Genomic DNA, 27,929 nt, shown 5'->3' with positions numbered 1-27,929 from the left:
ATAAAATAATATATCAAATAATCATTTGGAGAGATTCCTCCTGTTCTTTTAGCAGTGTTATTACAAAAAAAAAAAAAAAAGTTTAAGGTTTTAAAAGCATATTTCAAATTACATGACCATGGTTTCAAGTTCAGGTACGTATATTTTTAAAACTCAAAACAGCTTCAGAAAGATTGTAGTATACTAGCAAAGATCCACAAAGTATTCTGATGTAGCCAAAAACCTTTGGATAAATAACATCTGGCATTAGCGGTTTGCTATACTTGAATTTCTCAACTTCCTTTCTGGAGAAGCTTAAGTCCCTCTTGGCCTCTCTCTGATTTCCTTTAAAAAAATGTTTCTGGAAACAAGATACTTCACTGTCTTCCATCTTTTTTTTATCTGCAGTAGTACTGCGGGGGTCAGTACAAAATGACACTGGGGTACCAGACATGCGACAGCTCCCATGTGGACCCATCTCAAACCTCCACCTTCTCGGTTTGCAGTTAGTCTGGAAAAAGCAAGAGGCTTTGGCTTCAGACAGATATGCTTTCCAACCTCAGTTTCACTACTTAATAGCTTTGTGCCCCTGAACTAGTAGTTAACTTTCATGGGTCTCACTGTCCTTTCATCCTCCTTCTTGGGTCTGCTGTGCTGGCTGAGCTAGGTTATAGAGTAAGGAACCAGCCCCTTTCCGGGGTAGGGTAAGCACCCCATAAATAATTCAAGGGAACAGTGCTATGAAGTATCCCGGCATTGACCACCAAAATAAGAGCCAGCTGCCAACTATACAGCTTGGAAAGCAGCCTGAACTGATAGAAAGTGGCTCTTTCTAGCTTCTAAAGCTTTCTCTGCCCATGGCCAACCTGTTTAATTTTCTCCTCTTTCTCTGCTACTTTCTACTAGGCTATATATCTGCACTTTCTTTCATCCATAAAATTTTCAAAAAAAAAAAAAAAAAGACTATGTAAGTTAATTACATTAGAACTTTATCCAAATTCATTATCTGCCACTAGTTATGTCAAAGTTGAGCAGAGCTCTGGTGCCTCTCCCTCACTGATTATACACACATATATATCATATATATATATATATATATATATATATATATATGATAAAGACAGTCAGAGATTGAGGGGGAGGGGAGCTAGAGAGACAGAGAGACTTCTGCGGACCTGCTTCACCACTCGCAAAGCTTTCCCCCAACAAGTGGGGACCGGGGGTTTGAACCCAAGTCCTTGTGCACTAGGTGCACCACCACCCAGACCCCTCCCTCACTGATTCTCATAAACAAAATTTTAAATATAATTCCAGAGGTGTTGAAGGTGGCACAGTAGCTAGTGTTAGACCTAAAAGCAGGAGGGTCCAAGTTCAGTCCCCAGCATCACATGTGCCAGAGTTGAGATGCTTCGGTTCTCACTACCTCTGCTTCTCTCTCACGGTCATTAGGTGCTTAGCAAGGACCAAGTAGACCTCCACTGACTGCATACTTTATCATACGCAAGAACCAAGGTTCAAAATTTTAGTCCCCACCTGCAGGGGGAAGGCGGTGAGGAAGCTTCATGACTTGGTGAAGCAGTGCTGCAGGTATCTCTCCCTCTCCTCTCAATTTCTCTCTGTCCTAGCAAATAAAAGAGGGGTGGGGGAAAATGGCTGCTGGGAGCTGTGGATTCATCACGCAGGCACGGCGCCCCAGCAATAACTCTTTGGTGGCAATAAAAATAAATGAAGCCGTAGACTAAAACATTAATCTCCGACAAAGAAAAAACTAAAAACAAATGTATCAATCGTTACATTGTGTGTGTATATAATTTTAAACGACTAAGTAAGAATCCCAAGTAAAAAGTAACCAACCACTATCTTCCCCTAGTTCAAGCCACCTACAATAACCTTTCTAATGTTATTTTGTCCTACTCCAGCAACTAAAATGGAGCTGATATCTTAATGAAGAAAATATAGTTCAAAACAGGGTCATCTGAAATGGGTTGAGTGTATTTTTCTAACATTAGTGTTTCTTTATATAATTTGAATAAACATACCTTATTTTCTAATATAATTCCCAGTACTAGGAAATAGTACAATTCTATGTAGGTACATCTTGAAGAAGCAATGAAAAACAAGCATGAAAAAAAAAAAATAAAAAAGGGAGTCGGGCAGTAGCGCAGCAGTTAAGCACACGTGGCGCAAAGCGCAGGGACCAGCGTAAGGATCCCAGTTTGAGCCCCCAGCTCCCCACCTGCAGGGGAGTCACTTCACAGGCAGTGAAACAGGTCTGCAGGTGTCAAAAAAGAAAAAAAAGAAAAACAAGCATGAATGTTCTCATGTAAACTGAGGTTGAGGTTGAGGTTGAGGTCGAGGGAGATAGTTCAGTCTGCTAAAGCACCAGTTTATATGCTGAAAGCCTCAGAGGTATAAGGTTCAGTCCTCACATCGCCTTACGACAGAGCTAAGTGATGCTCTCTCTGGTTCTCCCTCACTCTCACGATAAGTAGAGAAATCTCTAAAATAGTAATAATGAACTAACACCGAGGGCAGATGGCTATCATTCCAGGTCTGAGTTAGAAGGGAAGGAGCAGTGACAGCAGTGCTATTCCAAGGGTGGTCTCCTCCCAGTGCAGACCTTCGCCCACTCAGAGAGAAACACTACACCAAGACACAGTGAAGATAAGCACAAACTCTGGGTCTTAAGTATTGAGGATCCTTTCTATTAACTGAAAAGTGGCCATAAGTCGTGGACGAAAACAATGACATTTGAGGTTCTGTCTCTGTTACTCTTTGAATGATTTCCACTTGTCTCAAAATTCACCTATTTAATATTAAGTAAAGAGTAAGTTCTTTGTGCAGAAATTATTTTCAGCCCACTACAACTCGGAGCTATTAAAAGAAAGCTTTTTTCACAAGAGATTTGTTCCTCAAAAACTTGGCAGAGAGACTTGCTCATAGGGGACACAAATTGGCAGAGAGTGTACGCAAAGTTAAATGTGGTTGATTATAGAGACTAGGTGACACTTGGTCAAATCTGCTCTCTCTTCTAAGGCGTAAAGTCCACAGTCCACAGAAGTGAGAAGATCCCTGACCTGAGAGGCGTTACAGATGTGACTGCTGCGTCACATGTGTGTCATTAGGTGGCAGAGAGAAGAGGTTTGTCTACGTCCAGTGCTCCGACCTGGGAGCCATTAGGTGATTGATAGTCTGACACTCAGCACAGCGCCCCCACCTATTACTGCGTGTTTCTTGGCGACCTGAATCCCGTCGTGTAAAAAAAGCTCTCATTCTTCCTTACTTCCTGCCTACCCTCAAGTCTCGAGGCGACCCTGTGACCTGAAGACTGGTGTTCATCCCTGTTGGATGAAAACTGATGGCTCACCATTCAAGGGGACTTCAACACCCCACTATCTCAACTTGACAGATCATCCAGGAAGAAAATCAGTAAAGACATAAGGGAGCTAAATGAAGAGATAGATAAACTAGAACTATTGGACATTTTCAGAGTCATTCATCCCAAGAAACTGGAATACACATTTTACTCAAATCCACATGGATCATTCTCAAGGATAGACCATACGTTAGGCCACAAAGACAGCATCAGCCTATTCAAGAGCACTGAAATCATCCCAAGCATCTTCTCAGACCACAGTGGAATTAAACTAACATTTAACAATCAACAAAAGATTAGTAACAGTGCCAAAATGTGGAAGCTCAACAGTACACTTCTTAACAACTTCTGGGTCAAAGAGGAAATCAAGGAAGAAATCAAAATGTTTCGAGAGTTCAATGAAAATGAAGACACAAGCTATCAAAATATTTGGGACACAGCTAAAGCAGTCCTAAGAGGGAAGTTCATAGCTATACAAGCACACATTAGGAAACAAGAAAAGGCACAAATAAACAGCCTGATTGCACATCTCAAAGACCTAGAAGAAGAACAACAAAGGAATCCTAAAGCAACCAGAAGGACAGAAATTACTAAAGTTAGGGCAGAAATAAATAACATTGAGAATAGGAAAACCATACAAAAGATCAATGAAAGTAAATGTTGGTTCTTCGAAAGAGTAAACAAAATTGAAAAAACTTTAGCCAGACTCACAAAACAAAAAAGGGATAAGACCCAAATAAATCGGATAGTAAATGAAAGAGGAGAAATCACAACAGACACTGCAGAAATTCAACATATCATGCGAGGCTTCTATGAACAACTATATGCCACCAAGCTAGAGAACCTGGAAGAAATGAATGATTTCCTAGATACCTACCAATTTCCAAAACTAAGTAAAGAGGAAGTGGATAACATGAACAGGCCCATCACAGCTAATGAAATTGAAACAGTTATCAAAAATCTTCCCAAAAATAAAAGTCCTGGACCAGATGGTTTTACAAATGAATTCTACAAAACCTTCAAAGAAGAACTAATACCTCTACTTTTAAAAGTCTTCCAGAAGATTGAAGACACTGGAATACTCCCTGCCAGCTTCTATGAAGCCAACATCACCCTGATACCAAAAGCAGACAGGGACACAACCAAAAAAGAAAACTACAGACCAATATCTCTGATGAACATAGATGCGAAAATATTGAACAAAATTCTAGCCAACCGGATACAGCAGTATATCAAAAAAATTGTTCATCATGACCAAGTGGGGTTTATCCCAGGCATGCAAGGTTGGTTTAATATACGTAAGTCAATCAATGTGATCCACCACATCAACAAAAGCAAGACCAAAAACCACATGTTCATATCAATAGATGCAGAGAAAGCCTTTGACAAAATACAACATCCCTTTATGATCAAAACACTACAAAAAATAGAAATAGATGGAAAATTCCTGAAGATAGTGGAGTCTATATATAGCAAACCTACAGCCAACATCATACTCAATGGTGAAAAACTGGAAGCATTTCCCCTCAGATCAGGTACTAGACAGGGCTGCCCACTATCACCATTACTATTCAACATAGTGTTGGAAGTTCTTGCCATAGCAATCAGGCAGGAGCAAGGAATTAAAGGCATACAGATTGGAAGAGAAGAAGTCAAACTCTCCTTATTTGCAGATGACATGATAGTATACATGGAAAAACCTAAGGAATCCAGCAAGAAGCTTTTGGAAATCATCAGGCAATACAGTAATGTGTCAGGCTATAAAATTAACATTCAAAAGTCAGTGGCATTCCTCTATGCAAACACTAAGTTAGAAGAAATTGAAATCCAGAAATCAGTTCCTTTTTCTATAGCAACAAAAACTATAAAATATCTAGGAATAAACCTAACCAAAGAAGTGAAAGACATGTATACTGAAAATTATGAGTCACTACTCAACGAAATTGAAAAAGACACAAAGAAGTGGAAAGATATTCCATGTTCATGGGTTGGAAGAATTAACATCATCAAAATGAATATATTACCCAGAGCCATCTACAAATTTAATGCTATCCCCATCAAGATCCCAAGCACATTTTTTAGGAGAATAGAAAAAATGCTACAAATGTTTATCTGGAACCAGAAAAGACCTAGAATTGCCAAAACAATCTTGAGAAAAAAAGAACAGAACCGGAGGCATCACACTCCCGGATCTCAAACTGTATTATAAGGCCATTGTCATCAAAACTGCTTGGTACTGGAACATGAACAGACACACTGACCAGTGGAATAGAATTGAGAGCCCAGAAATGAGGCCCCACACATATGGACATCTAATCTTTGACAAAGGGGCCCAGACTATTATATGGGGGAAGCAGAGTCTCTTCAACAAATGGTGTTGGAAACAATGGGTTGAAACATGCAGAAGAATGAAACTGAATCACTGTATTTCACCAAATACAAAAGTAAATTCCAAGTGGATCAAGGACTTGGATGTTAGACCAGAAACTATCAGATACTTAGAGGAAAATATTGGCAGAACTTTTTTCCGCATAAATTTTAAAGACATTTTCAATGAAACGAATCCAATTACAAGGAAGACTAAAGCAAGTATAAACCTATGGGACTACATCAAATTAAAAAGCTTCTTCACAGCAAAAGAAACCACTACCCAAATCAAGAGACCCCTCACAGAATGGGAGAAGATCTTTACATGCCATACATCAGATAACAGTTTAATAACCAACATATATAAAGAGCTTGCCAGACTCAACAATAAGACAACAAATAACCCCATCCAAAAATGGGGGGAGGACTTGGACAGAATATTCACCACAGAAGAGATCCAAAAGGCCGAGAAACACATGAAAAAATGCTCCAAGTCTCTGATTGTCAGAGAAATGCAAATCAAGACAACAATGAGATATCACTTCACTCCTGTGAGAATGTCACACATCAGAAAAGGTAACAGCAGCAAATGCTGGAGATGGTGTGGGGTCAAAGGAACCCTCCTGCACTGCTGGTGGGAATGTCAATTGGTCCAACCTCTGTGGAGAACAGTCTGGAGAACTCTCAGAAGGCTAGAAATGGACCTACCCTATGACCCTGCAATTCCCCTCCTGGGGATATATCCTAAGGAACCCAAAACAGCCATCCAAAAAGATCTGTGTACACATATGTTCTTGGCAGCACAATTTGTAATAGCCAAAACCTGGAAGCAACCCAGGTGTCCAACAACAGATGAGTGGCTGAGCAAGTTGTGGTATATATACACAATGGAATACTACTCAGCTGTAAAAAATGGTGACTTCACCATTTTCAGCCGATCTTGGATGGACCTTGAAAAAATCATGTTGAGTGAAATAAGTCAGAAACAGAAGGATGAATACGGGATGATCTCACTCTCAGGCCGAAGTTGAAAAACAAGATTAGAAAAGAAAACACAAGTCGAACCTGAAATGGAATTGGAGTATTACACCAAAGTAAAAGACTCTGGGGTGGGTGGGTGGGTGGGTGGGGAGAATACAGGTCCATAAAAGATGATGAATGAAATAGTGGGGGTTGTATTGTTAAATGGGAATCTGGGGAATGTTATGCATGTAAAAAAAAAAAAAAAAAAGAAGTAGAAACGCAAAGCAGAAATTGACTGAGTTTGGAGTATGGCACCAAAGTAAGAAAGCAGAAGTACACTAGAGTTTGCAGTGAGTACCTCCCTAATACTTCCTCTCCACTTTTCCAAGCTTTGGGTCCATGATTGCTCAACAATTTGTTTGGCTTTGTATGTTAACTCTCTTTTCAGTCACCAGGTTCCAGGTGTCATCAGGATGCCGGCCAGACTTCCCTGGATTGAAGACCCCACCAATGTGTCCTGGAGCTCAGCTTCCCCAGAGACCCACCCTACTAGGGAAAGAGAGAGGCAGACTGGGAGTGTGGACCGACCAGTCAACGCCCATGTTCAGCGGGGAAGCAATTACAGAAGCCAGACCTTCTACCTTCTGCAACCCACAATGACCCTGGGTCCATGCTCCCAGAGGGATAGAGAATGGGAAAGCTATCGGGGTGTTGGTATGCATGAGACCCCTTCTGTTTCATTTGGTTTAAATCCCCCCTGCTTAACACTATTCTATTTATATAACCGCTGTTAACAAGCACCTCCCTCCAGGGCATTGGTTCAATCCCCACTGTTTCATGATATGTTTTTGCTCCACCCCCCCTCCTTGTCACACCCTGATCCCCTCTTTGTCACACTCTGATTTTCACCAGTCACTTTTCTCTCCACCCTCTCTATGTCACGCCCTGTTTCCACCCTACTTGGCAAGTATATATAAAGACAGCATTGTGAGTTTTAGAGTACTGTACCTTGAGTTTAGCTTAGCTCGTCTTAGATTGTGCTGCGTCCTGCATGAATAAAGAGATACTGCGTACAGCTCAACTATGAGTCCCTGGTCGTCTGTTACCTGCCCGTGAAGCCAGCCCGGCGAAAACAACATAACCTGTCGAAAACAACCTAACCCGTCAAAAACGACATATGGCGCCCGAACAGGGACTGAAATAAGCCCTGAAACATGGACCGGCATCAACGTGGGACCCTACCCACCCATCGTCCAGATAAGTAAACTTGGCTACCCATCCACCATGGGTTGTCTTTCTACTTATGAAGAGGTTTGCCAAAGCCTCTATTGTTTCATCATGAGACAGTTAGTCTGTCTCTGGAACATTTTACTCTGGGCCACATTTCGGTTCCCTGACCAGGAACTTTGGTTTCTTATGACCGGGATCATAGAGCTTGGGAGATGCACGGAGATTTCTCCTTGGACTTTCTGGATTCCCTCTCTCATGTTTCCCGAGGAAAAGGACTACATTTCGCTCCAGGCCATAATTTCGTTCTTTATGACCGTGATCGTAGACCTTGGGATATGCATGGGGATTTCCCCTGGGACTTTCTGGACTTCTTCTCGAATGTTTCCCGTGGAGAAGGACTACTCTAGTTTGAGGAGCATTCTCGAGTACCCTGGCAATTCCCAAGTATGGAGACACGTGGTTAGTTCTACTCTCTTGATTGGATTCTTTCTTCGATGGGAAGACGCTTTTAAAAATGGGTGCCTGAAGCAATCCAGCAGGAACAGTCAGAAACACCCTAAATGGAATTTCGAGGACCTTTTTGGACTAGGTCGCCCTCCGGGGATTCTTAATCCTACATGGTGAGATCTTGATAATCTGGTTCAAGTTGCGTTTCATAAGAGAATGATTTGAATGACTGAATTTTTGTTTGACATTGACTTAAAAAAAAATGCTGGACGCAGCCATGATTTCTAGAGACATCCAGAAACAATCCAAAAAATTGTTTTTTCCTCCTTTGATTTCTCTTTTACGTCTTGACATGAATCTGAAACGTTTAATCCTGAAAACTGTATGAGTTATGGGTGGGGCAGATAGTGCAATGATTATGTTAATTATTCTCATGCTTGAGGCTTTTAACCGTGGTTCTTCTGTTTACCTTTCCACATATTATTGAGTTTAAACTGTTTAAACAACCTTAAAATCATACTAGAAACGACTTCCAATTATAATGGAGTTATCAATTATAGTAAACTTCTAATCTGCTACAAGTTTTGTTTGACAAGTAAGTGAATTTCAGCTGTCAAAGTCTTCACATGAAAAAGCATCTACTCAAATGGAATTCCTGGAAATCCATTTGGATCCTGTTCTCTGACATCGCCCCCGGAAACCAATGAGGTGACCTGGCACGACCTGAAGAAACAGATTCACAGACTCCAAAGATCACTCTCTACAGAAAAGCAAAATTCTGGTGGCCAACATTCCCCATCGAGACAGACGTGCAGCGTTTCATCCTCCGGCATTTTCTTCTGTGGTCAGCTACTTTGGACTGACACCTCCATCGGACTTACTGGTACACACTGCTGTGTTTCTCAAAGACTAACTTCAGCCAATTGCCTTGAAACTTTATAGACCATGTCCCCTTGCCTGCAGGCTCTGTCCCAGAGGCAGAAAGCTCCCCCTCCTTATTAGGTTATGCCCACAGAGGCATGAAGCGCCCCAAGAGGCAAGAGATGCCCACAGAGGCAGGAAATGCCCTTTGAGGCAAGAGATGCCCCCAGAGGCATGAAGCATTCCCAGAGGCAAGAAATGCCCTTTGAGGCAAGAGATGCCCCCAGAGGCATGAAGCATTCCCAGAGGCAAGAAATGCCCTTTCCCCTGCTAGGCCTTGCCCTTTGAGGCAAGAAAAGCTCCACTTGGCATCACACTGGTTATTGCTGCTCGCCTATTTTGTTTTCCATGTCTTATGCCAGTTCTTTTGAAAATGCCTGTACGATATACGTTTCTGTTCACCCCACAATGGCCATTAGTTAAAAAGAAAGGGGGAATTGTTGGTATGCATGAGACCCCTTCTGTTTCATTTGGTTTAAATCCCCCCTTCTTAACACTATTCTATTTATATAACCGCTGTTAACAAGCACCTCCCTCCAGGGCATTGGTTCAATCCCCACTGTTTCATGATATGTTTTTGCTCCACCCCCCCTCCTTGTCACACCCTGATCCCCTCTTTGTCACACTCTGATTTTCACCAGTCACTTTTCTCTCCACCCTCTCTATGTCACGCCCTGTTTCCACCCTACTTGGCAAGTATATATAAAGACAGCATTGTGAGTTTTAGAGTACTGTACCTTGAGTTTAGCTTAGCTCGTCTTAGATTGTGCTGCGTCCTGCATGAATAAAGAGATACTGCGTACAGTTCAACTATGAGTCCCTGGTCGTCTGTTACCTGCCCGTGAAGCCAGCCCGGCGAAAACAACATAACCTGTCGAAAACAACCTAACCCGTCAAAAACGACATCGGGGGAGGGGGTGGGATATGGAGATTGGGCGGTGGGAATTGTGTGGAGTTGTACCCCTCCTACCCTATGGTTTTGTTAATTAATCCTTTCTTAAATAAAAAAAAGAAAAAGAAAAAGAAAAAGAAAATAGAAGTAGGATCAGGCTAACAATGGGGCCAGGAGGTGGTGCACCTGGTTGAGCGCACATGTTACAGTGCCTAAGGGCCCAGGTTCGAGCCCCCTGGTCCCCACCTGCAGGGGGAAAGCCTTGAGAATGGTGAAGCAGGGCTGCAGGTGTCTCTCTGTCTCTTTCCCTCTCTGTCCCCCCTTCCTTTCGATTTCTGGCTGTCTCTATCTGATAAATAAAAAAAGATAATAAAAAGAAGGGAATAAATAAATATTAAAAAATTTTTAAAAAACTACATCAGAACTGACAAGCCCAAGTTCCCCTCCCTGAACCCTAACTCTGAGTAGAAGATACGATCATAATAAAGACGTTGAGACAGAACAATCACATAAGCAGAACATCAAAGTTCCTTAAAACCTGGAAGCAGTAGAAGCTGAACAACTCTCACAACGTGCATGTGTCACTGCCGGACTCTGCTTTGTTCAACTATAAAACGCTGACATTTCCCAGTTCTCAGGACTAACATACATATCAAAGTAAATGATGAAGGGAGTACCGTTATCTAGAATTTTGGGAGTTTGGGTGTTAGGTCAAAGACTTTTGTGAGTTCCTGAAAAGCAACCATTTTGGACATTTTCATGCTCACTTGCTCTGACGGTACACGTGAGCTTCTCAGAGGCCGGGAACAGAACCACAAACTGAAGGGAGAAACATGAGAATCCAGTCAGCTCTAGCACACCAGATATTACAGAGACTTGCACAGATAAAAAACAAAATTTTTATGAGGGGATAATTTTCAATCATCTACAGTGGGTTGAGAATCATGTTTAAATGTATGAACAAACATCTCAACATTAAACATTAAAAATCTCTCACTTTCTCATGTCAAATGTAGTCAGTATCAAAAGCTATATAAGCCATACAAATGAAATTTCTCTTGGAGTTCTTAACTTTATTCAAATGTAAACAGAGTCCTGAGGTCAATATATTTGTAGAAGGTAGAAATATTGAGGTTGTTTCAGTGTGTTACCCACATATACAATCTGTTAATGTATATTACTTTCATATGCGCTGAACCTTATGCAGAAGAAAAGCTTTATTAGATGACATTCTCTGTTGTTATCTCACTTCCAAGCTGACTCTCGCTAGGAAAAAATAAAAAGACTCACAAAGCCTGTTTTCTGGCAACCATGTGGCCCAGGTTTCCCAGGGCCAGCCTTAATGTCAAATGTGTTTCCAATTTTTCCCATCAACCACAAAAATGTGTCTTATATTTCAGCATTTTTCTGTCCAAATGCACCTCCCATTTTGGTTCTCACATACAAGAATAATCTCAAAACATCTTCCTATTGTGTTGTTTGTAATTATACTGAAAATGCCTCAGCACAGCTCATGTGACAAACGTGTGTTGGATGGTTCTGACCCACAGGCCGAGAGTGGTGGGGGACTTCAACTGACGACACAACCCAGAAGTGCTTTGCTAGTGTTGGAATGCCAACACTCTGACGCACTCCACAGTCAACCTTGGGGAGTTTGAATTTTTCCTTCAAACACCAAAGCTTCTGTTCATTGACAAAATGGCTATTTAACAAAATCTTGTAAGGCACCCTTACTAGAACACACTGGTTGAGAAAGTTCAATGGTCCAGCACCTTTGGGTTGATAACCCAGACATAGTAGTCCCTCTTAGAGAAGATCTGAGAGAATCCTGCTGTCTGAAGAGTCCTTCTGCATTGCGTGAACTGCACCAACAAGAACGAAGTGCTGGAAGGACTGATTGTGACCTCACAGAGCTTATAGAAAAATACTGGGGACCGAGAGTCAGGCGGTAGCACAGCAGGTTAAGCACACACTGCGCAAAGCCAAGAACCAGCAGAAGGAACCCTGTTCGAGCCCCCGGCTCCCCACCTGCAAGGGGGGGTCACTTCACAGGTGGTGAAGCAGGTTTGCAGGTGTCTGTCTTTGTCTCCCCCTCTCTGTCTTCTGCTCCTCTCTCCATTTCTCTCTGCCCTATCTAACAACAAAGACATCAATAACAACAACAATAATAACTGCAACAATAAAAAAACAGCAAGGGCAACAAAAGGGAAAATGAATAAATATTAAAAAATACAGAAGTTTTTTTTAAAAAAAAAAAAAAGAAAGAAAAATACTGGGGCTGGGCAGTGGGACACACAGTTGGGTGCACATGTTACAATGCACAAGGACCTGGGTTCAAGCCCCAGTTCCCACCCGCAGGGGGAAAGCTAACTGCATGAGCAGTGCCGCAGGTGTGCCTATCTCTCCTATTTCCCTTTCTTTCCCCTCTTGATTTCTCTGACTCTATCCTATAATCAAAATATTTAAAAAAGAGAAAAGTCATACCAAATCTTGCTTATTAATAAAAACTTGCATGTGAGATGCATCGGGAGTTGCACAGAGATTAGTCTGTTGAAAAAGAAGCCAACAGCCCTCACCTACAAAACCTATCGGGCAGTGGATATCCACACCAAAAAGAACTAGATACTTACAAACCATCAAACTGATTGAATAAAATAAAAATAAAAACCTTTCAGATCATCTGGTCCTTACTAGTAGCGCCTATTCCCTTTTGGCCAGCACTATCACGTAACTGCTAAGAACTGATCAGAAAGGTTCAAAAGTTTTAGGAATTCTGTCTACAGCTAAATTCTTCAAGAACGACAAAGGCAGGATTTGATTTTTTTTATTATTATTTTATTTATGTATTTGCCTCCATGGTTATTGCTGGGACTCAGTGCCTGCACTATGAATCTGGCTGAGTTTAGAGTAGGGCACCAAAGTAAAAATCTCTGAGGGTGAGTAGATGTTCAGCTTCACTAAGGGGAGAGGAGTGGGGGGGGGGGGAGACACAGACCTTTGGTGATGGGAATGATGTTGTTATACACTGTGTTAATTTATAGTCTCATAAATCACTATTTATATAATATGAGAGGGGAAAAATGGATTGAATGCCTCACTAGTCCTCACACTTTTTGATGCATAGACCATAGTTCTGAGTATATGTTCCTTCAATCTAAGCACTTAAAGCTTCAAATTGGTAATCAGATTAAATTTTAACAGTAGGCTCAAATTGTTAATACACTTCTAATTATCGGGAAATTGAGAGGATGTGGTAGAGCCTGCAGGGTTTGACCTGAGGACTGCATCTATCCTGTCAGCCTCTCTCTCTACCGAGAGGTTGAGCAAAGAGAGACAGGAGTAACCTCAAAGGTTTACCCCATCTATCAGACCCCCTGCCTCACAAAGCACCCTGCATTCCTAATACTATGGCCATTAGATGAAAAGAAAGGGGGAGATGTCAGAAAATTGTGAGGAGCCTCACAATGCACCCTGCATTCCTGATACTATGGCCTATCTACATAATCATTGTTTTGCCTGAAAGATCCCCACCCATCCCATTCCTTTGATCTATCATCTTTCTACCCTCAAGACCCTCCCTGCCTGCAGAGTAGTATTAACCCTACCAGTTAAAACCCTCGCAACAGTTGCTAAGGAAGTTTCTACCTTCTCAGCCCTCTTTTGCCCTTCTCCACCCCTTTCCTAGCCATTTCCATTTCTGACTTGCCACTTCCAGTTCTGCCTTTTAAAAGCCTTGGATCTCTGATCAATAAAGGTATTGCATTGCCTCGTGTCATGTGTTTGGTTCCTGAGTCATCTCCCTCATGTCACTGAGTGAGTAGCAGCCCAGGCTGGCTCTGGTCGAGTTCTCTCCAACCCAGAGAGCATGTGCCTGGGAAGAGACACCCCCACGCTAGCCAGGCATCTAATAATGACTTTTTATTTGAAATATTAAATCACCTATAAGTGAAGACCAGGGAGAACAGAAGCAACTGGTGGCATCACTTTATAAGATACAGTCATATGTAAATAGCATTAAAGGACATAATATATGGTGAGGCCTGGTATGATACAGCAAATCCTAACAATGGGATTCTCAAAGTTAACCCAGTTGCCAAATAATTTCATTACATCATTAACTATCTATTGCCTTCTTAAGTCCTAAGACAACAGAAACCTTCCCCTTTCTCTATAGATCCTGTCCTGTCCTCTATAGAGCCTCTCCTGGTCCTGGAACCTCTAGGGTGGGGCTCACTTTCCAGCATGCTTCTCTCAATTGATACCAACTGATACTGCATCTGTTGATCCCAACTTAAGCAATGAAACCAGTACCACATCAGCATGCTTCATTTCGGACTGTGTTCAAAGACGTCAGGCATGGAATGTCAACTCTTTGGCTCCATTACTTTGGTGAGACCTTTCCTAGCTCATAGGACTCCTTAATTCCAGTTCAGGTGGTGCACTTCTTAACAAACCTCAAAGCCTAGATATAGACCAGGGCCTATGAGAAAGGACATATATACATGTATCCATATGTTAGGAGAAAATATATACCCTAAAGCAAAGAAAAAGTATACAATAGTTTGCAGTGAGTCAATAAATGAAGCAAGTAGAAATACATAAAAAGACACTAATAAAGTACCTAATCAAATAGTTTCTACTTAGACCTAGAGACCCTCCTGACCTACCTCCTATTACACGTCCCTCAATCACTCCAAAGCTAAACTTGTCAGACAAAATAAGGACTGCAAAAGCTAGATAAGGGCAAGAGGCCAGCATACCTTAATGATCACTCTTTAGTCACTACCAGGCCACCCCATCACCTAAAGCCCTACTCAGGGAGTACTGGGATTCCCACACACATGATGGGCCTAGACTTCTAACAGATCCCTCTCTCCACAGTCACTGGTCATCTCCATCAGGAAGAACATAATGGACCCCTTTGTGGGCCCCTACAGCACCTTGCCCTCAATGTGGATCAACAATGGTAGGGAATGCTCCATTCTCTGAAGGGAGACTGGATAACATGCTCTACCTACTACCCGAGGAAGATGGGTCCTGAAATTAGTGCAGCCTGGAATGTTCCTAGTCGTGACCAGAGAATGTGAGCTCAGACCTACAGGGATGCAGAGGTTACATAGGCTCCTGTGCTGACTATGGGCCCCAGATCAAATCGATGGGGTTTATAGTTAACAATATTTATATACTTTTCCCATATTTGGGAGCTACCCTCTCCCCTGATCCAACTTTTTAGTCCTTGTTCCAACTATGATACCATCTCCCCAGACAATAACCTGAGTCTACCCAGGATTATTAGATTATTATTAGATGTCAGGCTCAAGCAAAAACTAATAGAGTCATGAGCCCCCAGGGATAGACCTAAAATAGACCTACTAGCTTTTTCCAAAACGGAGACCCCCAATCACCTGCACTATTCCAGCCTTTATGCTCATGACTCGTCAATAATTTGTTCTGCTTTGTATCTTAACTCTTTTTCAGCCACCAGGTTCCAGATGATACCACGATGCCAGCCTGACTTCCCTGGGCAGAGGATCCCACCAATGTCTCTTAGAGCCTCACCTCCCCAGAGGCCTGTGCCACTAGGGAAAGAGAGAGATAGACTGGGAGTATGGATCGACCTGATAACATCCCTGTTCAGCGGAGAAGCAATTACAGAAGTCTGGCCTTCCACCTTCTGCACTCCACAATGATTGCCGTGCTCCCAGAGGTATAAAGAATAGGAAAGCTATCAAAGGAGGGAATGGGATATGGAGTTCTTGTGCTCGGAATTGTGAGAAAATGTACCCCTCTTATCCTATAGTCTTGTCAATATTTCCATTTTATAAATTTAAAAAAAATTTAAAGAAAAAAAATCTTTAAGTCTAATTTGATGTCTAGCTTGCACTGTTCACTTAACAATGACAATAAGGGAAATGACAAACTGGTTACCCAGATAACCTCACTGGGTAAGTCAAAATCAACAGTCAAGTAAACATTTCTATGTAATAACAATAAAGGAAAAAAATATCAGCAAAAGTATTATAATCCCAAAATGGATATAACATTAAATATTTCCCAAACAAAGGTGACTAAAGTTCTGTTTTATATTTCACTTAAACAACAGCGTCTGAAAGAATCTGTCCAAAGCTACACTTGCTAAACATTTGTTTCTATTCAGGCTGTGTCAATGCTAGAGTCACAGCTGGCATTGTGATTCCAGGTTAAACGAGTTCAGGTCTGAGAAATCATTTGTAATTCTGGTTTAAGTTAAAAATTCCTATTTATACAAAATTCCTTAACCTTTTGGGTTTCTAAACTGTATTCACACAAGCTCTTAAGTTCTTCTGGCTCAAACACATTATGGCTAGAAAGTTAAAGGAAAGATAAATACACAAAGCCAAAGTAAGTAACAGTTCTTAAGTTAAAAAGAAGCCTAAAAGACAGGATCAATGGAAATAAGTGACTTTGCATCTGTTCTGAAGAGCTGCACTTCAACCTCTTTCAACACTAGCACCATAGCTCCAATCACCTTGGCTGCTTCATGCTCCAAGAGTTCACCATGATGGATGGCCAACTTGGAGAGCTTTTAAGTCTACCACAGCCAACCCTACAAAACTCTCTAGCCAGGAAAAGCACGTGTAGGCATCATGCTAAGCAGGCATTTCAGAGTTACAAGGCAAGGCGGAAGGTAAAGAGAGTCAAAGACAATTTGTCTAACCTTGTCATCCTAACTATACCTTCTGTCTATTTCTAAGCAAATCCTCCTAGCAAAGTGTTCTAAACTTCTCATACTAAGAAAGATATCGCCATTCCTCTTAACTCTTTCTTTGTTTTTCTTTTTATTATTTTTATTTATTGGATAGAGACAGCCAGAAATTGAGAGGGTAGGAAGAGATAGAAAGGGATAGAGAGGGAGTCAGGCTGCAGCGCAGCAGTTAAGCACAGGTGGCGCAAAGCGCAAGGATCGGAGTAAGGATCCTGGTTCGAACCCCCGGCTCCCCACCTGCAGGGGAGTCACTTCACAGATGGTGAAGCAGGTCTGCAGCTGTCTATCTTTCACTCCCCCTCTCTGTCTTTCCCTCCTTTCTCCATTTCTCTCTGTCCTATCCAACAATGACAACAATAATAATAACCACAACAATAAAACAACAAGGGCAACAAAAGGGAATAAATACTTAAAAACATTAAAAAAAAAAAAAGGAAGGGAACAGAGACACCTGCAGCACTGCTTCACCACTCACAAAGCTCTCCCCCTAGAGATGGGGACTGGGGGGCTTGAACTCAGGTCCTTGTGCAACCAGATGCTCCACCATCCAGCCCCCTCTTTCCTTCTAGCTTAGAACATGTCGCTTACTTACCGGTAACTGCAGTTGACCAAGAAATCATCTTAAAGTTTCCAAAGTTGTAGCTTAAAAAATACTCATAAAAATAAATATTTCTTTCATTCCTGACATTCCATTCCAACTGTAGTATAAAGTCTTCAAAATGTTTAAATATTATGACATGTTTAAATCTTATCACCTGGTCCTTGCAATCCAGGGAATCGCAACAAGAAGGGAAATGCAACCCACAAGGAAGGAGACTTGAGACTGACAAGAGAGCCTGCAGCAAACGGCAGGCAAACAGTGCGCTACACCATCTTCAAGGGAATGTTATCAGTTGAAAAAAAAAAAAAAAAAAAACCCTCTATACTCTGCATATAATTTACTTAATTTGACATGCTATGTTTCCTTTCAGTGAAACCTGAAACACACTCACACACACCTTCTTCTTCTTCTAGCGTTTGCCCTTCTTCCGTAGCCAGTCAACAGCGTCAGGTTGAGCCTGATGTAAAGTTTCGAGACCTCCTTTGATTCTGGAGAGGTGGCAGTCGTTGACTATGTGGGTCATAGTCTGTCTGGAGCTGCAGGGGCAGTTCGGGTGGTCTCTGGCTCCCCAGCGATGGAACATAGCGGCGCACCGGCCATGACCTGTTCGATAGCGATTGAGGAGGGCCCGATCATAACGTGCCAGGTCAAAGCCGGGTTGACGCTCGCAGGGGTCTGTGATGAGGTGTTTGTTCTTGACCTCAGCTGACTGCCAGCTCTGTTTCCAAGAGACTGGAACAGAGAAGTTCAGTGTAGGCATAGGGGACCAGACTGGGTGACTAGACGTCAAGCGTTGGACAGGGTGGGCGAAGATATCCGCGTATATTGGCAGGTCCGGTCGAGCGTAGACGTGGGAAATGAACTTAGATGATGCCGCATCCCGACGATTATCTGGCGGGGCGATGTTGCTAAGAACTGGAAGCCGTGGAACCGGGGTGGAACGGATGGTTCCAGAAATGATCCTCATGGAGGAATATAATTTGGAATCGACCAAGTGGACATGGGGGCTACACCTTATACTACCCAGGTACTGAAGCTATAAAGGTTAATTTCCCTACTGTGCTCTCAGGGGGAAGAGCAACAAAATGTCTGAAAGTCCCAAACAGAATTTCTAAGTTGAACCTAAGAGGCGGAATGTCTGCATTGACCTTTCTGCAAACAAAGCTTTTGCCTCAAGAACCCAGAACGGAAGCAACCTCTACACTCTTACTATTTTCAAACCCACTGCACTGGCAGCTTTGGACCAAAAAAAAAAATGTTCCTTAAAAAGATCTTCATATTTTCATTAGTTCTTATCGTGGACATTCAGATACTATTCTTACCTTCTCTCTTCTGATAATTCACTAACTTGAGAGAAGGCAGGGAGTTGGAGAGTAGGGGATGAAGCACTGATAGGAAAGAAAAAAAAAGTGAAGAAATCCAAGACAAACATTGAGTACAAAAGAGAAAAAAAACAAACTGGCTGGATTTCTGGAATTGAGAAACCGGCTTGGAGTGGATGTGGCACGCTGATGTGGGGGATCTGTGCACAAGTTTCTTCTCTACTCTGTTTTTACTGGCCAGCAGTGCTTCTTCCTTTCCCTTCAACCTTGCCAGAAGGATTTCTCAGCTTAAATTCTGAGGTGAAGAGATAACCCACTGGAACATTTCAATAAGTATGCTATAATACAGAGTTAGCTTTAGAAAGCTTTGGAACAAATTTGACCCAGGTGACTGTTGCGGGGGGGTGGGGGGGGGAGTTCTCCTTGTAGGTAACAAAATGTCCCTTTCTCGGACCCTTCCCATCCATATCCTAGAGCTCTGTTTGGCACCTGCCAGGCCCCTAAGCTGCCAGGGAAGGTCACCAGAAATTCTGAGGAGAATAAGGAAAATGAACGAAAACTAGAGTAGGGCATATGACTGTAGATAGTTTGCAACAGGATTTAAGTATCTTCCCCTCTAGTAGTGATTAAAGTTCCCTTAGAGATAGATGCTCCGTGCACCATTAAATTGACAATAAGAAACTCATACAAAATATCAAAAATGAATAGACTACCCAGAGCCATATACAAATTTAATGCAATCTCCATCAAGATCCCAACCACTTTTCTTGGGAAAATAGAACAAAAGCTACAAATGTTTATCTGAAACCATAAAAGACCTAGAAATGCCAAAACAATCTTGAGAAGAAAGAACAGAACTGGAGGCATCACACTCCCAGATCTCAAACTGTATTATTTGATACAATATATATATTGTACTACTATATATATTGTATCAAAACTGCTTGGTACTGGAAATAGACACACTGACCAGGGGAATAGAATTGAGGGCCCAGAAGTAGGCCACTACACCTAAGGACATCTAATCTTTTTTTTTAAGATTTTATTTATTTATGAGAAAGATAGGAGAAGAGAGAAAGAATCAGACATCACTCTGGCACATGTGCTGCCGGGGATTGAACTCGGGACCTCATGCTTGAGAGTCCAAAGCTTTACCACTGCACCACCTCCCGGATCACATGGACATCTAATCTTTGACAAAGGTGCCCAGACTATTAAATGGGGAAAGGTGAGTCTCTTCAACAAATGGTATTGGAAAAAAAAAAATGGGTTGAAACATGCAGAATAATAAGACTGGACCACTATATTTCACCAAACACAAAAGTAAATTCCAAGTGGATCAAGGACTAGGATGTTAGACCATAAGCTACCAGATACTTAGAAGAAAATACTGGCAGATCTCTTTTCCATAGAAATTTTAAAGACATCCTCAATGAATTGGAAATGAATCTAGTTACAAAGAAGACAAAGGTAAGAATAAACCAATGGGACTACATCAAATTAAAAAGCTTCTGCACTAACCCCATCAGTGTGTGCTGGAACCTGGCCTCCCAAGATCCCTGTCCCACTAGGGAAAGAGAGAAATGGACAGAGAGTATGCGTCGACCTGCCAATGCCCATGTTCAGCAGGGAAGCAGTTACAGAAGCCAGACCTTCCACCTTCTGCATCCCATAATGACGCTGGGTCCATACTCCCAGAGGGATAAACAATAAGAAAGCTTTCAAGAGAGGGGATGAGATACGGAGTTCTAGGGGTGGGAATTGTGTGAAACTGTACCCCTCTCATCCTATGGTCTTGTCAATATTTCTATGTTATAAATAAAAAAATTTTTTAAAGCTTCTGCAAGGTAAAAGAAACTACTACCCCCCCAAAAAAAAAAAAATACCCCTCACAGAATGGGAAAAGATCTTTACATGTCATACATCAGACAAGAGGTTAATAACCAAAATATATAAAGGGCTTGCCAAACTCAACAACAAGAAAACAAATAACCCCATCCAAAAATGGGGAGAGGACATGAACAGAATATTTACCACAGAAGAGATCTGAAAGGCCCAGAAACATGAAAAAAATGTTCCAAGTCACTGATTTTCAGAGAAATGCAAATAAGATAACAATGAAATACTTCACTCCTGAGAGAATGTCATACATCAGAAAATACAACAGCAATAAATGCTGGAGAGTTTGTGGAGACAACTAAACACTCCTGCTCTGCTGGTGGGAATGTCAATTGGTCCAACCTCTGTGGACAGCAGTCTAGAGAACTCTCAGAAGGCTAGAAATGGACCTACCCTATGGTCTTGCAACTCCTCTCCTGGGGATATATCCTAAATTATAGGATATATATCCAATGTATCCTGTTGGCAGGGGTAAATAGCATAATGGTTATGCAAACAGACTCTCATGCCTGAGACTCTGAAGTCCCAGATTCAATCCCTGTACCACCATAAACCAGAGCTGACCAAAAAGATTTGTGTATACCTACGTTCACAGCAGCACAATTTGTAATAGCCAAAACCTGGAAGCAACCCAGGTGTCAAACAACAGGTGAGTGGCTGAGCAAGTTGTGGTCTATATACACAATGGAATACTACTCAGCTATTAAGAATGGTGATTTCATTATTTCCAGCCCATCTTGGGTGTAACTTAAAGAAATAATTTTAAGTGAAATCAGTCAGAAACAGAAGGATGAACAGAAGAGAAAGCACAAGTAGAACCTGGACTGGAGTTGGTGTATTGCAAAGTAAAATGGGGGGTGGGGGGAGGTAGTGCAGGGCCTGGAACAGGATGACAGAGGACCTGGTGGGGGCTGTATTGTTATGTGAAAAACTGAGAAATGTTACGCATGTACAGACTATTGTGTTTACTGTTGACTGTAAAACATTAATCCCCCAATAAAGAAATAAAAAAGAAAAGACACAAAAAAGGGGGTGGGGACCCTAAGCAGAACCTGGACTGGAGTTGGTGTAGTGCATCAAAGTAAAAGACTGCGGGGTGGCGGGGAGGGTTCAGGTCCTGAAGTATGAAAGCAGAGGACACAGTACAAAGCAGAAGGACCCATGCAAGGATCCCAGTTCAAGCCCCCGGCTCTCCACCTGCAGGCAGAGTCACTTCACAACTGGCGAAGTAGGTCTGCAGGTGTCTGTCCTTCTTTCCTCCTCTCTATCTCCACCTCCTCTCTCAATTTCTCTCTGTCCTAGGCAATTTTTTTAAAAACCGGATAAAATGGCTTCCAAGAACAATGAATTCATAATACCTGCGATAACTGGAAGCTAACTAAATAAATATTCAATTTAACTATATGATATTTATTATATCTCAACAACTGCCCCCTTGCTGTGTCAATAACAGGTTTTGGGGGTTTTTTTTGTTTCTTTTGTTTGTTTGTTTGTTGTTGTTTTTTTACCAGAACACTGTTCAGCTCTGGCTTATGATGGTACATGGGATGGAGCCTGGAACCTCTGGAGACTGGCAGAGAGTCGCTTTTGCACAGCCATTATGCTATCTCCCCCACCTTGGTGATATTTTTTCATTGACTAAAAGTACTTTATTGAAAGGAACAGAGAGACCATTGTGCCACTCCACCATTTATGATAGTCTGCTTGTTTTCATTTGACTCATACGTATGCGGTGCCAGGGACTGGGGTCTCATACATGCTATGAAATCTATTGTTGGGGGTCAGGCAGTAGCGCAGCTGGCTAAGCGCACATGGCGCAAAGCGCAAGGACCGGCGTAAAGATACAGGTTTGAGCCCCGGCTCCCCACCTGCAGGGGAGTCGCTTCACAAGCAGTGAAACAGGTCTGCAGGTGTCTTTTTCTCCCCCTCTCTGTCTTCCCCTCCTCTCTCCATTTCTCTCTGTCCTATCCAACAACGAACGACATCAGTAACAAGAATAATAACCACAACAAGGGCAACAAAATGGGGAAAAAGTGGCCTCCAGGAGCAGTGGATTCATGGTGCAGAATAACACAGAATAACAAAAGAATAAACAAAGTCTCAAGGAAGTTCCTTTCTCTCGCAAGCACGTGTTGGAAAGTGTCCCCTCACCCACCATGGGATAGTCTATGACTGCCAGGAAGAATACCGTGCCCAAGTGACACACTTGCTGGATATCACTTCATACGCAGCCAGAACCTCACAAACATGGATGGTGACGACTCAACTGACCTATGAAATAAGAGAACGTGGTAAGAGGCAGTTTTCCAGCTAACGCTATTGATAGAGATTAGGAGCCAGTTGACAATGAGAAAGTAAATTCTGTCCTTAAAGTCCTCAGTCACTTCTTGTTAAGACAGAAGAATTACGAGGCACAGGCACCAAGCCCCAGCTATGAGCCTACTGGGGTTTCTATGGAAATAACAGATGATCCCTTTGAACTTAGAAAAGCTGTGTCAAACCTACCTTACAATTTCACTCTTGCTAATTTTCACAACGTAAAGACTAAGTTTTAAACATGACTTACATTATATGAAGAAATTGCTCAAGAATATGCTCCTCGAGAGGCAGACTGGGAGTATGGACCGACCAGTCAATGCCCATATTCAGCGGGGAAGCAATTACAGAAGCCAGACCTTCCACCTTCTGCATCCCACAATGACCCTGGGTCCATGCTCCCAGAGGGATAGAGAATGGGAAAGCTATCAGGGGAGGGGGTGGGATATGGAGAATGGGTGGTGGGAATTGTGTGGAATTGTACCCCTCCTACCCTATGGTTTTGTTAATTAATCCTTTCTTAAATAAAAAAAAAAAGGAAAAAAAAAAAAGAATATGCTCCTCTACCAACAACAAAAAGAATACGACATATGAATTTCTAAATGGAAGCTGAGTACGGCTGAGAAAAAAAAAAAAAACTGACCAAAAACTTAAGACCTTTTGAACTTTTGGTGTCTGGGACATTTTTCCTTTCACCTGCTTACTTATTACCTTAGCATTTTTTTCTTCTCAGCCAGTCCAATAAGCATATTACTTAATTCGGAAGCAAATAATATTTACATAGTTATAGTACTATAAATTTGGGGGGAATTTTTTTTGTAAATTTGTTTTTCAATAGAACTCATAATCAAAAACCCATAATCAGAAAAAAATAAACTTTTTAAAGGTTCCTTCCAGCCTTTATCAAGTACTCTATCAATCAAGTCACACTTAACTTCAAGAACAAAATTTGCCTTTAGAGAGGTCGAAATTAGGCCAATTTAACTGCTAATATTCCTTAAATAATATTTAATTAATTTCTTTCCCTTTTCATACCCTTAGTCAAGGGGCTCACTTTTATACTAAGTGGATTTATAGCCCATCCGGAATTTAAATAACTCTAAAATATATTTTCCCTTACACGAAGTGTTTCAATGATCAGATTGAGCTATTATAATATTTATTTTTCAATCAGTAATGCAACTTCAGAACTTGAGAAGTTGCAAATGAATAAAATGTCTCTTTCACCTCACAAGCATATACTAGCACAGAGAAAATTGGAATAAAAATCTCCATGTTATGTGGAAATGTTATACACATACAAACTATTGTATTTTACTGTCAACTATAAATCATTAAAAAAATATATCTCCATTCAGCCATGAGACACGTTTTATTAGTAATTTAATACTGACTTACAAAATAATAACAGGGAGAATTCCACACCTTTCCCACCACCAGAGTCCTGTGTCCCCATTTCCTCCACTGGAAACTGCAGTAGTTCTCCCAAGAGCACAGACGTGGGTTTCCTCCCCACTCCACCTCCCCCCCCCCCGCCCTTTTTTTTTCCCCTCTTCACTCTCCAGGTCCTGATAGTATTGGAATTCAGAACACTCTGGTGGTCTTCCCTTAATATTTACCCCTCTGACAGTATAGACCAAAATTGTTTTTGGTGTGCAGAAAGTGGAAGGTCTGGCTTCTCTAAGTGTTTCTCCACTAGACATGGGTGCTGGCTGGTCGATTCGTACCCCCCAGCCTATTTCTACAGAAGACACATTTTTAAACACAAGCTGGGAGGTATAATTTTCATGCCAAGTTAATAATTTGTGATAAGATCAATCACTTTCCTACAGATATAAACAGATGGTGTGCTTAGAAATAGTCTTTCTCCTGCACCCCATAATGAGTTCATACTTTCAGAGAGATAAAGAATAAGAAAACTATCAAGGGAGGGGATTGGAGTTCTGGTGGTGGGAACTGTGTGGAAATGTACGTCTCTTATCCTATGGTCTTGCCAATATTTCCATTTTATAAATAAAAATTTTTTAAAAATAAAGAAAGAAATAGTCTTTCTCAGGGATGGGGCGGTAGTGCACAGGGTTAAGTACACACTGTGTGAAATGCAAGGACTGGCTTATGGATCCCGGTTGGAACCCCACCTCCTCCCCATCGCAGGGGGGAGATGACCTTACAAGTGGTGAAGCAGATCTGCAGGTGTCTATCTTTCTCTCCCCCACTCTGTGATCCCCTCCTCTCTCCATTTCTCTCTGTCCTATCCAACGACAACACCAGCAATAACAACAACAGTAACAACATGGACAACCAAAAATGGGGAAAAAATAGCCACCAGGAGCAGTGGATTCATATTGCAGGCACCGAGCCTCAGCAATAACCCTGGCGGAGAAAGAAAGAGAGAGAAAGAAAAAGAAAGATTTTCTCTTCCTTTGACATATCAGTTATCTAAATAATCACAACCATGCAAATTTTAACACATACAATTCAGTATCACTTTCCACATAAATGCTACCTAAATGGGGACAACCGTTCTGATCCTCAGCACAGAACACCATGGTCAGAAAAACGATGTCCACTTTCAGAACCGATTCTTTTCAGTGAATAACAGTGGGAAAGCATTTCACCTGACTCTCCTCCAGCCAAACAAAGGTAGTGACCATTTCAAAAAGCAAAACCAGGGCTTTGAAGTTCACCAGCTTCATCCATTTCCATTTAATGATTAAATCTGTTTAACAGAGGGCAACCTTATCTGGCAATAGTCTGAGTTCCAGAGATGCCAAGTCAACCTTTAGTTTCACATGAGAGATTTCACGGACCCACATTTTTCAAGTCCTCACTGAAACTTCCCTCACCAAGGGTTGCTAATTATTATCTTAAGAAGAGATGAGAATAATGATCAATTCACTGGAAACTGACTGCACACAGCAGAATGTCATTATTTAGATCTCAAATCCTGTTTTTATTTGAATCAGGAGAATTTGAAAAATTCCTATTTACACTGGTTTTTCTTTTTTTAATATTTTAACTTATTAGGGTAGAGACAGAGAAATCAAGAGGGAAGTGGGGAGGTAGAGAGGGTGAGAGACAGAGAGACAGCTATAGCACTGATTCACCACTGGCAAAGCTTTCCTACTGCAGTGGGGGGCCGGGGGCTTGAACCGGGTCTTTGTACCTTGTATCATGTGTACTCAACCAGGTGTGCCACTACCTGGCCCCCTACTCTGGTGTTATTTTAGGACTCCTGCCGAGATAACTGAATATTTCTTAATGAACTGGCATTCCCTCTTCCAACACTACACAAGAGCAATGATGATAAGGAGGAAAAAAATTCAATAAAATAGTTAAATATCTAGGGTCACAAGCTGTAATTTCAACTATGTGACTCAAATCCTCAAGGCAACTATGTAAGCAAAAAAAAAAAAAAAGAAGGTTAGCAATATTCATGTTCTGAGATCATCTTAACAGCAGGTGTAATGAAAGTCTATCACAACAAATTTCAGAAGTTTGCACTCTCTGAAGACAATTCAAGCAAAAATATGAGGAAAATAATCTAAAAAATGCACTCCCCCAAGTAATTAACCCTAGACCTATTGATTTTAACTGAAATAATGATTGTATTCTTCCCACTACATGTAAGTGAATTATTAATTTATTTTTTTAAAGACCGTGAAGTATCTTATCTTCAGATATGAACATGCAAACTGAAAACATTATGCTCAGCACTGACACATTTATATTCTTCATCAGTCTAAGCAGAGGCAAGTGTCATAGAGTTAAGCTTTTAAGAAAAACTACAGTGAAGTACACAAAAATCACACAAAAAGACATAGGTATATGTAGCAGAATTTATACCAAAATTAAGTATAACTCTAATAAAGCCATGGAAGCAAAAATTCATAAGTAACTCTTGTATGAAATACTGTTTAATGTTAGGCACTTAATTTTTTTTCTTTATTGGGTGATTAATGGTTTACAGTTGACAGAAAAATACAATAGCATGTACGTGTGTACCATTTCACAGTTTTGGCACTTAATTTTTACTTTGCCAAATGTTCACATTTTATGCATCCAAACTACAAAGTAATTATCTTTTTAAGGATTTATTTATTAGTGACAGAGAGAGGAAGGAAGGGGAGAAATGAGACAAAAAGGAGAGACCTGATTGGTGTATTGCACCAAAGTCAAAGACTCTGGGGTGGGTGGCGGGGAGAATACAGATCCAAGAAGGATGACAGAGGACCTAGTGGGGGTTGTACTGTTATGTGGAAAACTGGGAAATTTTATACACGTACAAACTATTGTATTTACTGTCAAATGTAAAACATTAATTCCCCCAATAAATTGAAGAAAAAAAAAGGAGAGACCTGCAGCACTGCTCCACTGTTTATGAAGATTCCCCTACATACACACACAAGTGAGGAACAGGGGCTTGAACCCTGGCCGTTCCAATTACCAAAAGCTGCCATCTGGACCACTACTCACAAGTGTACATCCCAAATACAGACGTTCAAAGAGACGACCCTTCATTATTACTTCAGGAGGAATACACTGCATGAGATCCCCTGATTTTTCCCATTTATACTTCCAAAACCACTGCTATATACAACACATCACACACACACACACACACACACACACACACACACACACACACACACACACACACAAATTAAATGTCAAGTGTGAGTTTGTCTAAGGTGTTTACAAGGATTGCTATTTTAAATCGATGTTCTGTATCTTGTACCCTCTTTACAAAAGGGGGAGGCTTCATCATCCGGGGCCCTAAACAGGAAATCCTGGGATTCCCCATATAGACATGATGGACCTAGACTTCTAACAGGTCCCTCTCTCCACCATCACTGGTCATCTCCATCAGG

General features: G+C 41.4%; 1 protein-coding gene and 1 non-coding gene across 6 annotated transcripts in view; one reads left to right on the top strand and one right to left on the bottom strand.

Annotated features, from left to right (window-relative positions):
* BICC1 (BicC family RNA binding protein 1) overlaps positions 1-27,929 on the bottom strand; it is a 326,137-nt gene that overhangs the window by 266,583 nt on the left and 31,625 nt on the right. The gene's annotated exons all lie outside the window — the stretch shown is intronic.
* On the top strand, positions 3,051-3,179 carry LOC132542955 (small nucleolar RNA SNORA17). Its single transcript, XR_009553926.1, has one exon. It is a non-coding gene; the product is annotated as a small nucleolar RNA SNORA17 (small nucleolar RNA).

The sequence above is a fragment of the Erinaceus europaeus genome, chromosome 1, assembly GCF_950295315.1.
Source record: "Erinaceus europaeus chromosome 1, mEriEur2.1, whole genome shotgun sequence".
NCBI lineage: Eukaryota > Metazoa > Chordata > Mammalia > Eulipotyphla > Erinaceidae > Erinaceus > Erinaceus europaeus.
Note: the sequence above shows the minus strand (reverse complement) of the source record. Positions and strands in the feature narration are given on the sequence as shown.